We start from the raw sequence: 12,151 nt of genomic DNA, 5'->3' as shown, positions 1-12,151 counted from the left end.
AGAGTATGGAGTATGGGGGTGTGCTAGCGAGGGGGGTCTAGTTTCCTGTCATGTCACGAGCATGTTGGACATTGTTTTTTGTTAGTGTGCGATGTAATGGGCGGCGACAGATGGGATCTTTTAGCTGTGAATAATAATTTTGCATAAAACGCACTAAACGGCTTCAAGTGGTTAAGTGCATGTGGGTCCGGCTCTTAAATTGTTCACTTTGTCTTCTGTTCCAAAACAAAAGGAGGATTTTTAATTGTGTACTGGTTGGAGCTTTTTAGACCCTTACAATTACAATTATCAGTGTAGACCAATACGATGCGCACAGACTGTTTTATGAACTGGATCGACCGATTCACTGAAAATATAGAACTTGAAGATTCTATTTGTTCTTTCTCATGAACAAATTAAAAAACCACTGCAGATATCAAGGTTTTTTTTATGTATAAAATTTTTTTTTCTCCAGCCCCACTCTTAAAGATTCTTTATTTAATGAAGAACATGTAACCTTTCCATTACACTAAAGGTTCTTCATAAAGAAAGTTCATTTAACTATTGAGTGAAAGGTTCTTTGAAGGACCTAAAAATCTTTTGGTGCGTTTCTGAAAAGAGACCTGTATATTATATAAAATATATATAATACATGTGGTACCTGTTTTGAATACCATGAAGATCTGTTGAGATGAATTATTCCTTTTTATGGACTGTTGGTTTGGTGGAGTGTCTTTTCTTAAGAAAGCGCAAACGACCCTGAAGTACCCTTACTTCCCACCCCCACCAGCCACGCTAGACACCCTCCCTACTCGAGCCGCTCAAATCACCACACCGAGCCACAGAGCTGACATTTCAATAACATATAGACGACACATGCACACACACACCGAGACGTCTCTTAACACTTACAGACGTCTCAGAGATGAACTGTCACATGTCACAAGTCTAATATAGTTAAACAACGCGGTGTGGTTTATTTAAAAAAGGGGTCCAAAAGTTGTTTTTTTGCAGAAGCAGCGGTGTCATTGAAGACCAATTTTGGGTTCCCCGTATAACCTTTCAAAATCTGTTCACACCAAGAATGAACTGTAAAAAGAATTATATTAGCATACACAGGAATGCACACTTCAAAAAAACATGCCTTTTTAAATGCTTCATCTCTTTAAAGTTTGGAGAACACTCACTGGATGTCGATGTTTTTGTTGCTCATCAGCTAGAAAAAAAAAATTCCAACAATAGTTCCTCACATTGTGTGATGTGGATATCCCTAGCTATTCTCACGGAATTAGAGTAGTAATTACAACTTCATTATCGTTATCATTAATTATTATTACTCCGTGTGGCCTTTAAAATCGGCATGAAATGGAAATTCTCTCCATATAGAACCAACTTCTGCCCTACATTTTCCTCCAATAATCCATAACGCTCGGATGTAGCCTTACATCACAATTCAGAAGGAAAAAACTGTTGCTACTTCTGTTACATTTCCATTAGCAAGAACCTTTTGCGGAATGGAAACCTTTATTTTCAGGTGCACTGGGAAAAAATCTGATTATTTAACACATGTTCACCTCATTTGACAACATGATGCTATAGGGTGTCAAATCATCACAGCAGAAAATGCTTTAGCAACTTTTAAACCGTGCAATAATTACCAAAAGCAATTCATTAAATAGAAAAATAAAGGTTTTGGTCAACAAATTCTAACATTTAAAACATCTCCCCCGATAACAATCTGCACCCAAGCATCAAAATGGACTATATATACTACCTCCTTGTGAGCCTTCCCTTAATGCATTTGTGCTGTACTGGGTTAAGTTATGACTGAGGTTGTGGTCTAGATGTGAACCGCGGTGGGATATCATGTATGCCACAGGGAATGTCAGTGTCACGACCTTTGCGGGCATGTAGACAAAGGGATCGTGATACTTTTCTTATCTGACTCGCCATCTGTGGTGGTGTTGAGGGGGGCCAGGGTAGTGAAAACAATTTGACCATTAAATCTCCGCCCACGAGTTGAAAGAGCAAAGAGCTAAATTGGTGCTCAGGGAGGAGTCAGAGAGAGTCCCCGAATGTACCAACACCACTGATATATCATTTCTAATAGCATATCTATTGATTAACAGCGGCAGAACGCGAACAGAGTGAAAGAAGTAAACTGGGCGTTGAAGTTGTAGCAGAGAGTGTCCCTCCCTCCAGGCTGAACTGTAGAAAGCGTCTGGTCCGCGCTTGCAGAGAGAGGGACGCGAGATTAGGGCAGCAGTTTGGGGGTCTCTGGAATTTATTAGCTGACGCTTGAAGCTCGGTGTTTTTTTTTTCTTCTTCTGGATTCGGAGCGGATCTACAGGTCCGCCAGTTTTTCGGTCGGCATTCATCCACGCTGAACTACGACCGTCGTCGCGTCTCACCTCGTTTCATCTCCGGAACTCGGGACAGCGAAGACGGGCGCGCGTTGTTTGGGTTTTGAGGTGAGATTCTCGCTGAACTGAACTCCGCTGGTGTTTACGTGAATGCAAACTTCTGATATCTGCTCGGCTCTCTTTATTTATCCACTTAAGTCAAATCGGCCAGAAAAGCAGCTTGTTTCTTCGCAACTCTGCCATGTGTGGCTATCTCTTAAACAGTGTAGAACTAAACCGATGTGCGCTCAATGTGTGTATTGTTTTGATACATTACAGCGCGATGGTTCGCTCGCATTTAACGCGCAAATTTAAGTTTAGTGTAGCCTAACAACTGTTTTGAGAAGCTTGAAGACAGAAACCGCTCTGAAGTAAAAACGGTCGTTTGTGTATTCGGCTAACATTGCGCTTCTCTCGCTCCCAAACGAACAAATTCCCCACGTTACACTCGCTCGTATTTCACCGACGACGGCGCGTGTCACCATCCGGCGGTTTCTGTTAAATCTAATTAGTTGAGTAAAGCTCGGGGAAAGTCTGGGTGGGATGAGGAGACATCAAGCTGGCGGTTTTCCCACGGGGCGTGACAGCAGGCAGCGTGTGTTGTCCAGGAGGTCCCGTCATAACTGGAGTTTATCCCCTCAGACGCACAGGTCAGCAGATGGAGGAGGCAGCCCTGCCGACGGGCGTGAGTTCAGTGCCAGTTTAAATCAATCAAACCGCCGTCCATGAGTGTGTGAAAGAGTCTATCTATCTATCTATCTATCTATCTATCTATCTATCTATCTATCTATCTATCTATCTATCAGTTTAGCAACTCAGATACGCCTAATCGTTTAACCCTTGGCATTCCCTTTAACAAAGAGCGAAATTCTCCAGGCTTTGAAACAATGGTGCACCATTAGACGTGATTTACGGGGGTTTTCCTTTAAACTAAAACCATGTACCGGTTATCTTTGGCTACATTCCAGAAGCAACAAAAACAGTGCCGGGTTAGGTTAACGTGTCCTGTCCAATATTTCTGAAATCTTCTAATCTTCGTATGCACTTAAACCAGCTGTGTTAATTGTTAGCCTACCGCGCGTTCAGAAGATCGTTTTTCCAGCCTACGTGATGTTCACAGACTGTCAAACTGCATCAAACATGGTGGTAGTGTAACTAGATGTGCCATGCAATCAAATCTCATGTAATCAGGTGTTATTGAGAAAAACCTGCAAACCTTTGAATTATGTTGTTGTTCTTGAAACTGTCTAATTTGTGAAGTCTCTCTTTGAGACAGAGGGCATTATTTCAAACAAAGCCATGCCATATATTCTCAAGTGGTTATTGAAAGATTTGCAAGTACACGGTCTTTAAATCTTACATTCGAGCTGTCTAACTTCATGTGCGCTGTAACTCTATCCATTAGAGGGTTTTGGTAAATTTGTCCACCTATTTCTGGACCTTATTTTTGTAGTCTGACATAAAGGTTTGCTGCACTTGTTCCACAAAGCATAGTCAGACCAGTTTTCAATTAGTCAGGCACTTGTGCGTGAAGATATTGGCTCTGAGGGATCCATTAATGCCGGCCTCTGGTGGCTTTGTAGTTTAGCTAAATGCTGATGTCAGAAGCACTCAAAGACTTCACTCACAAAGCTCAACAAGAGCTCAAAGGTAAGACTAGAGCCTTAACCTTTACATTCCTCCGAGCTATTGCAAAGTATTCGAGAAGAACCGACACAATCCCATGGCGGTTTAAAACTGTACGTTTTGGTGAATTGAGCTAATTTGCATAAATCTCATTTGCATGTTTTCAAACAACCTGCTTATGGAACAGTTATGTTTGAGGGCGGGGTCATGGTGGACCTTCATAGTTACATTTAAAAAAATGGAAAAAGCCAGATCAATGGAACACCTCATTAGCCCAATTTTTTAATGCTATTTGTTGCATTTTTTTCACACGGATAAAGAAATGAATCATGACAATTATTTTTAGATTTAACAGTCGTTATTGTTTGTATTGGTTGGTAATTATCCATTCAAAAATTCTCTTTACAGACATGGAAATGAACCGATTGATTATTTAGAGGTGTATCTAACTAACTTAAGAACTGAAGTGGGGGACTAATGCGTTTTGGAAGAGGGAGTCAGTGTTGTTCTGCTCAAGCAGACACGGAATCGTTCAGTCACTATAGGATTGAGCTACTGGAAATGAATCTTTGGTTCTTCGATGGTGGGAAGTCCCTATTGAGAGCAAGAGGCCCGTCTCCAGGCTGTAATATTAATATCAGTTGACATGGCGGCAAATGAACTGGTCGTCAGGGCTGGTTTGATCTCCACTGCAGTTCCCAGATCTCTAATCGGCGCAGGTGATTCATTCCACTCTGAGCTCTTATCCCGCCTCCAGTGAAATGCCCTTATTGACAGCGGAGCGAAGGCCCTGGGAGAAAAGGAGGTCAAGTCATCACTTTCTTCCAAGTTTCAGGCATCAGAGCTACACGAGCTGGCAGTTTGTAGTCTGCAGAGGATCTGGAATGAGATAGAGTATCTATTGCCTTGAAAAGAAAATTGCTTTCCCCCCCATTTGCTGGAGGACTCTCATCTAATGCGTGTGACATGGGGCGCTTCACCCGGTAATGGGTTTTGGGGCCTCGTTGCCTCTGAGACATATGAAATTTGCAAAGGAGCTGTGTAGATTAATTACCATGAAGAATATGTGTTCTTTGGTCATAGATTCTTCAAAAATTAAGAGGCTTGTCAAATATGACACTGTAGAACTTAAATTGTGAAAGTATAATTTTTTTAAAAGCCAGATGCCTTTGTCCTAGAAGTCTTTGAGAAACTTTAGAGGATGCAGCTGAGGGCTCCAAAGTTCATTCAAGACAGGGATGTTCACTGACCCTGGTAAATAACAGGACCTCTTTATCAAGAGGAAACAGACTGCTTGTTTGTGTTAGGCATAATGCTTATCTATTATTCAGGCAATTTCCTTCAATATTAGTGTGCCAGGGATATAATGAGGTGAAAGCATGCATATAACAAGCTGGCTTCTACAGATAGCTGAGTGTCTCATTATTTAATCTTTACCCGAAACGAAACACAAATTTTAGATGCATTATGAACTTGATTTTTCCACACTCCAGTTTAAAGTACAGGTTTTATATGGCAGGAACCTAGTTGGTGTGCCCATCAAAAATGTTATTTCCCTAAATATCTGCATTTCAGTTATAGATATAAATCTTGCTATATGTACAGTGATTAAGCAGGAGGAGAATAATAGAAAAGTCTGGAGTCAAGGTTTCTTTAAGCTGTTTTTTAAATTCAGTGATTAGGATGACTTTTTCATTCGAAAAGTCAAAGCAATAGACTTTGGTACTGGGCTTATTTGTTTTTATTATCTTCATTTATTTCTTTTTTTGAGAGGAATAGATTGACTTTTTTTAAGCTTGCAAAGAATAACTTCCTCGCTGTTAATGCCTGCTGATAATCCAGTAAAAAGCTGGTTAGTCAGAGTTTTACTGCCTCTAGTGTTCATTTCTTTTGGAAACTGCAGAAATATGTACTTGTTGGTACGTTTTTTGCATCTCGCTAAAAAGTGCACCATGGTACATTTATGCCATGAGATCAGATAGAAAAATAAGGGACGTTTTTCAAACCATGGGCTTTTTTATGATAGCGGCACACACAGTGTATCCCCAGCTATTGAGTAAAAGAGCTCTGTTGATCCGAGTTGCTCTCTTTATGGCATTTGTACGGCCTCAACACAGGCAGTTGTTTCTTTCTGCATAGGCTCACATTATAGTAAAGGCCTGTTTCTCCCTTTGACACAGTTAAACTCCCCACTACTCCTGACTCAGGCATATTTGCGTGCTTCTGATCTTTCTCTTTTTTTCTTTCTCATTCCAGTAGAAGTTTATTCCCCTGTACTCCCCACCGCCGTTTCTCCCCTCCTCTGGGTTTTTGGTTTGGGTAACAGTCCTGCGGTCGCTCCTGTGTATTCAAGTGCACATAGCAAACTCAAAAGCCATTACTCTACAGACAGACATTCCTTTGTGGAAAGCGTTTGGTAGGTTTTAGTCGCCTTCGGTCTTCGGTGGTGTTAAGATGCTCGCTACTGTTACCAGCTCTTTTGAGATGATCAAGAAACACGTTGTTCTGTCTTTGAATACCACCCACACATACAAGGACATTAGCATGCATTCACACAAACACACACTCACAGCAGAGTGAATTGAGCACGGCTGGCTTAGGTCCATTAGCTTTGTGTGTTTAAGGTCTTTGCTCTCTGATACAATATTAATTAAAAAGGCTGTTCTGTTTAGGATCATGTCTTGGATTCTGGACATTGCACTGATGTCCCGTAATTTATACAGCCGAAGCTGAATGAAGCTCAGGAGTACAGTGTTTTCCTGAAGTGAGACTATATTTTCAATAATAGCAGAACTTGCACCGTACTTTGGGCCAAAGCACTAAAAATCGAACACTTTCTTTTTTTTTCCAATGTGCTGAGATAAGCTTTCCTTACAGTACAAACACGATGAGTATTATAGTATGAACCATTTGGACATAAATGGGTTATGTGTTGTTTTCCCCTAGATTTTATCACCATTATGCACTTTATGCATTATGCATTAGTGCATCATATTAATATGCTTCTGCAGAGAAGAGATGTTTCTACATTAGAATTTATTCATGTTTTTATTCATTTCGTGTGTAATTTCACAACACATTAGGCTGGGGAAAAAAAGTTGAAATGCTAAGTATATTTTATACACATACATTTTACGAATCAAATGTTTGGACACAGTCATTTTTTCTCATGACTATTTCACACAGTCAAAACTACACTACAGTTAAAAAAGCAAATGGTAAACAGAAACACAGCACATTTGACAGCAATATTGTAAATATATTAATGTTTTCTATTTTAATATATTTTGACATTTTATTTACTTCTTTGACAGCAAAGCTGAACTCCCAGCAGCCATTACTCCAGTCTTCAGTGTCACATGTTCCTTCAGAAATCATTCTAAAATGCTGATATTTTTTTTTATTATTATCACAGTTGAGAAGAGTTGTGCTGTTTAATGTTTGTGACATTTAACTGAAAAAGAAAATCTTATGTAACGTTATGCATGTCTTTACTGACACCTTTGATAATGCAATAGATCACTATTGAATAAAAAAAATAAAAAGTTAAAAGCAGAAGTGAAGTATGGGAATTATTGACCAAACAATGTTAAACAGGATTTCAGCTCCATACATTCTGTACATTCTCATGTCTAACTTCATGAAGTGCGTTCTGGGAAGATTTGTAAACAGTATTGAAGGGGTTCACATGTAAGTTGGAGAATTGTTGAATGCTTTCCCTTCGCAATCTGGCCAGATATTTCTTATAGGTATAATTTCAGTTGTCTATATTATATATTTTTAAGCATTTTAGCTTATCTTTTATTAGACAAAAAAAGGTATTCACATTCGGATAAATTCAGCATATTCTGTCCCATCTTTGGACTGATACTGTGTTTAAATAAGCAACCCCGTCAGCTAGACTAAAAACCACAATGCTTTCAATTAAAGTGACATAACCACAACTGAACTGACAAAAGCATTTGTATGTCAGAGTTCACGTCAGGTACAATTCATGTCTGAATCTCCAGAACATTTCCCCAGTCTCCTCATAATGTATTTGACAACTTCCTCCTACAAGTCTGCCACATCAGATGCCACTATATGCCCGGCGTTTAATAGTAGATTAAGTTGACATGTTCTGTACTTTTTAGTTTTACTCCTCATGATTTTTTTATGAGATGCTATAAATGTTTCAGCCAGGCTTCTTTACCCATATGTGGCTTTCAACAGATTTGTTGGGTCACTAAAGTTAAAGTAATCTTGTGGCTTTTAGGGCCTCGTTTTGAAGCCCCAGGCCTCATTCTGCAAGACGGCGATTGTCAGTCAGCTTTCTCGGTTCAATGCAGGGCCATGAAGAAAACTGCCTTCTTTAATCATGAGATAACGTGATCACAGGAAGGTGGTGTATTGTCACATTGTGTGGTCATTAATGAGGAAACTACACGCTTCTCCATTCAAGCTGCTGAGGAAATATTTAGGGCAGTGATATCATTCCCCACTGATTAGGCTGGAGAATGGATGAAATAGACCATGAAGTCTAATCTCTTCCTTTTCTAATCTCTGCTCGTATTTGGAAACTGCCGGAGGAAAAGACTGAGCACCCTTCAAAGGTAGTAAATGCTTTGTGTGAGCATCATTTGCATGTTACTGATTATTTTAACATAAATTGAATGTGCCAGCTTGCGTTTTTTGTTGATGGAGAGAACAGGATCGCTCGAGACTGAAGGTTACAAGGTGCTTATTCTGATTTGGTGCCACATTTTTGGGCTGTGATTGGCAACTTAAATCCTCAGTGCAGGTCAAAGAAGGAGAGCTTCAGGAAATGATAAACCTGGGCTTGTGTCCCAATAATTAGTCACATGTTCTTTTGCCAGCTAGTGGCTGTATTACACTGACTTAATTACAACCACCTGCTTGAGACGGTAAGACTGAAAACATCAGGCCCAGCAGTTGAGGCAAGTCTCCAGCTGTTTGCTCTTTCGGGATAATCTTATGATTGGCAAGTTGTAATGTTTTTCTTGGGTCCTGAGAGGCCGTGGCATCTGAGATGGTGTAAATCAACCGAAAAAGGATATTTCAGTGCTGCGCTTCTTTGCCTGCCAACATGTCTTAGAGTAGAATATGAGATGCGCCCTCAGCAGTGCACAGACCTAATATAGTCCAATAAAACTCCATTAACATAGAACAATAGAAATGCAACTCACTGGCTTCATTGTTTGTCTAACATTTGGAAGAATGAACAGGAAATAAACAGAGTTGTAATTAATAATTGGGAAAGTAAATGATTTCTGGTTGCCGTATGCTAAATGCTTAATTTTTTGTTCTTGTGGAAAAATGTGCGTCATCCATCACTAGTCTTGAAGAAATGTCAACTTGTTTAGTTGTTAATAACGAAAAAAGAATACGTTTTTTCAATGGAAGCCAAAACATTTGTATTAAATTTATAGAATGGTAACACTTTAGTAAAGGGACCAGGTCTCACTATTATCTAGTTATTAGCATGCCTATTATGAACTTATGGGCTGTTTTTAGCACATATTCTACATGAACATATTCTATATCCCTAACTCCACCCAATACCTGAACATAACAACTAACTTACTAAATATTAATACGCATCAAATTAGGATTATGATTAATGGTTTGTTAATAGTGATCCATAGAATGTAGTGTAAAAGTGTTTTTTTCCATATTAGTGCCTTATAATAACCTTGTATGACACTAATAATCAAAGGCAGCAATCATAAATTCATTTTGACTATTCATTTATTGATTGACTGATTGATTTATGTGGGTGATAGACACTGTAATACTGAGCATGCATGAAATGGTTCAGTCATGTCTCATTATTCACTCATATCTTTCTCACAGCACACTGATCAAAGCTTAATTTTATAGTTTGAAGTCAATAGAATGATAAAGACCCTTTTCAGCTCTGTTCCATAAGCTCTTAAATATTGTGCCTGAATAACTTACCTGGCCTTTGAAGTTTGAAAAGATTCTGTGTTCTTTTAAAATGCCTAGTGAAATGTGATTTGAAGCATTTAAAAGCACAGTTAACCCAAAAATGAAAATCCTGTCATCTTTTACGCCTGCTCAACCTCATTTTAAAGACTATCCTGCTGTGATGTGTGTGGCAGGTCGCATTTGAGAGCTACATCAAGAAGGCAAGATTTTAATTTGAATATTTTTGATTTGAAGTATTCGGTATAGCATGAGTTGTATGCACCACTGACTACAGTTCACTGACTTTCTTCCACGTCCCAAAAGTTTGAGATTTGCACACATCATAGGTTTTATACAACTTGCATAATTATGTGAAATATGGTGAAAAGGATAGATTTATTGTTCTTTCTGCTTTCTTCCCAAGAAGAACATCATTGAGCTCCATGAAAAGTGTCAGTCAGCAGAATGCAGTCCAAAAAGTGATCTGAACTGAGTCAAAATGAGTCAGATAATCTGTGTGGCCCTGTTTACGCTTGTTTTGGAGAGCAGAAACTAAATTTCGAGAATTGGATGGAGGCTTTCAGAAGCAATTGAAGACATATGGAACAAGCATCAGCCTACAATATCAGCTGCAAATGGCATGTTTTATCTTTCATCAAATGAACAACTGTAGAGTTATGCTACAGTATCAGCTCGAAAGGAAATCCATGTGCAATTTTGCATATTAAAATACAGATATTCGCTGTTGGTTTTAGGAAAAATCTCTGGAAATCCAGCTTTTTTTAGACCTGTTTTATCTATATAAAGTTTCACTAATTTGACAATGGTCCAAAGACCCTTCCAGACAATGGAACCTTTTTTCCCACTTATGTGCATTGAGATACAGTATGTGTGAGCCTGAGATGTTCTTTTATTAACTTTCTCAGCACATTCATTTGTTGTCCCACTGCTGTTCCATCATCTTCTGTGGTGGAAACCAATTGACTTGTGTTCCTATTGAGACCTTTTCTTGGATGCCCTCCAAATGATCTCATGTTCCATAGTTTCTCTGACTCCTCCTTATGTGCCATAAATCATCGTGATGTAATCTTTCACACTGCCGTTCCCACAGCTGGTGAACTAAAGCGCTTGTTCTTCTAGAGAGCGCTTCGTAGTGACCAGTTAACCTCAGGTTTTACATCCCAGAGCAGAAACGACCGGAATGACCTCTCGTATTCCTCCGATACACATTCACTGTCTTTATTTCTGAAATTTCCATTTATTCCTCCCGGAGCCTTTAAGGTTATGGACTGTTTTTGCAATGTTTATCCATACAAATAAGACATTTTGAGAATCTTAAAGCCTCTCAGAATGTTTATGTCTGGTATTTGCATTTGGACCGGAAGACTGCATCTGATTTTCTGGGAGTATTTGTGTGTTTGTGTTGAGCGTGATTCCTTTTGACGTCTCGGCGCTTGTGCTCCCATGACCAGGGGGAGGAATGTTTCTAAAAGCACTGAGAGATTTTTACGAGACCTTACTGTGGAAAAATGTCTGGTCGTTTTGCCACCTACCCCTCCCGGATAGTCTCCTCCTGAGATCCTGTAAAAAGCAGGATATCTACCCTAGGATGTCTTGTTCTTTACTTCCTGAGGGTAATGGGATTTTGGGAAATTTTAAAGCAGAAACATTTTATGAACTGATTATAGGCAAAATACAAGCCTTATTGATGTTTAAAGGACCCCGGTGAATCCCATTTAGCCTTTAATTCATGATCTTGTATCAAAGGCTTTGCTTTGAACTGCTAACAATGTCCTTTTTTGGCAAATTGGACAGAAATGCTAACAATGCTTTCAGACACAGCCAGAGCTTTTGCAAACCACACAGAGGTGTAGGGGTTAAACAAAAACGTTGCAGTTTACGAGGAGATCCCACTGTTGAGCTTCTGCCTGATGAGGCAAATGATTCTGTTCTAAGGCTCGATGTGCTTATACCCCAGCATGACTTCTGCTCTCTTTGCTCCTCCGGTCGTGCCTGTGAAATCGGCGGAGTGCAGCATTACCATTCAAGCCTCTAGCTATGTCAAATCTCAGTCTAGATCAATTATAGCATCCAGCTTCTCTTCCGAATCTCTGTCTGACAGATGCTGTATCATTTATATGCATGTATCAAAATCTCATATTCATGCACGTGAAATCCACTGATTAGGTGTCTTGAGAGGAGGATGTGGGCGGAGA

At 39.5% G+C, this 12,151-nt stretch overlaps 1 protein-coding gene across 2 annotated transcripts in view; it reads left to right on the top strand.

Moving 5' to 3' along the window:
• Window positions 1-2,035: 2,035 nt before the first annotated feature.
• The window catches only part of tspan18b (tetraspanin 18b), a 33,046-nt gene continuing 22,930 nt past the window's right edge, over window positions 2,036-12,151 (top strand). The window contains exons 1-2 of one of the 2 annotated variants that reach the window (XM_043216749.1): window positions 2,036-2,450; window positions 3,024-3,066. The gene's annotated coding sequence lies outside the window, so the exon portion shown is untranslated. The remainder of the gene's footprint in view (window positions 2,451-3,023; window positions 3,067-12,151) is intronic. The other variant, XM_043216748.1, reaches the window with a different exon arrangement.

This window comes from Puntigrus tetrazona, chromosome 18, assembly GCF_018831695.1.
Source record: "Puntigrus tetrazona isolate hp1 chromosome 18, ASM1883169v1, whole genome shotgun sequence".
NCBI classification, from domain to species: domain Eukaryota; kingdom Metazoa; phylum Chordata; class Actinopteri; order Cypriniformes; family Cyprinidae; genus Puntigrus; species Puntigrus tetrazona.
The sequence above is the reverse complement of the archived record's forward strand: the minus strand, read 5'-3'. Positions and strand labels throughout refer to the sequence as shown.